The 1,213-nt window shown below is 33.3% G+C and overlaps 1 non-coding gene across 1 annotated transcript; it reads left to right on the top strand.

Annotated features, from left to right (window-relative positions):
• The first annotated feature begins 755 nt into the window (after positions 1-755).
• On the top strand, positions 756-862 carry LOC149514024 (small nucleolar RNA R71). The gene has a single exon (XR_016329472.1). It is a non-coding gene; the product is annotated as a small nucleolar RNA R71 (small nucleolar RNA).
• Positions 863-1,213: the final 351 nt, after the last annotated feature.

The raw sequence follows: 1,213 nt of genomic DNA, 5'->3' as shown, positions 1-1,213 counted from the left end.
GAATATCTTTTGAAAGATTTTTTTTATTTTTTGACGTCACACTCTTAAGTCGACACATATACATGTTGTTTTAATCAAGCTTTTATGTTGGTCCCATGAATACAAACAAATTAGATTTGAACGAAACCTTCAACACACTTAAAAAATAAAACATGAAGCTTAACCCAAGTAAGTGTGCCATTAGTGTTACGTCAAGCAAATTCTTGGTTACATGATTAATCAGATGAGGATAAAGGCAAACCTTGATAAGGTTTAGGCCATCTTAGACATAAAGGCATTGACCTCAATAAAAATTGTAAAGGTTAACAGAAAGAGTGGCCGCCTTGAGCAGGTTCATGTCAAGGTCGACAAATCAGTGCCTACTATTTTTCAAAATCTTTATAATTATTTCAAACTTTAGATGGACACCCTAGTTTTCAAAAAGCCTTTGAAAAGTTAAAGCAATTTCTCTCATCTTTTTTGATATTATCAAAGCTTAGGCCCGAAGAGGTGTTCTACCTTTACATTGTCATTATTGACCAGGCCATCAGCTCGATCCTAGTTTGAGAAAAAAGAAAAAACAGATACTAGTATACTTTCTAAGCAAAGTACTGACCAAGTTAGAGCTTAATTATCTAAAGATAAAAAAATTGCCTACGTTATGTTCACCTTGACCAAAAACTCAGATTGTACTTTCAATTTCATATAGTAAATGTCCTAACCTAGTATTAGACACTAACCCATTATAAAAAATCTAATTCTTTAGCCATTTCAATAGTCAATGGTGTGAACACCGTCTCAGGAGCTCCTTATATCTTTCTCAAGCCTTATACAAGGTCTCTGAATCATGCTAAAAAAATGTAGTGATCACATTTCTAAACTTGGCCATCTTGGTCGAAAAAAAAAAATTAGCCATGAACTTTAATACTAAATCACCCCAAATGGTGATGAAATTTTATGGCAGCAGGGCTAACCAACTCTTAGCTCTATCTCTAAGGGAAAATGGAAATAATCTAAGCTTTGGCATCCTCAGTAACACCATTATGTTTAAATGTATCACCAATCTCAAAAAAATCTAAAATCTAAGCTTTGGCATCCTCAATAACACCATTATGTTTAAATGTATCACCAATCTCCAAAAAATTCAAAAGACGAGCATTAGGATCCTCACTCGAATGATCACTAAATTGCATTGACTATTGCATCATCTAGAAGATTGTAGATTTAATCTCAA

Source organism: Durio zibethinus, chromosome 17 (assembly GCF_047325235.1).
Source record: "Durio zibethinus cultivar Kanyao isolate XHJ-2024 chromosome 17, ASM4732523v1, whole genome shotgun sequence".
Classification (NCBI taxonomy): Eukaryota; Viridiplantae; Streptophyta; class Magnoliopsida; order Malvales; family Malvaceae; genus Durio; species Durio zibethinus.
This window is presented reverse-complemented; position numbering and strand designations above follow the sequence as displayed.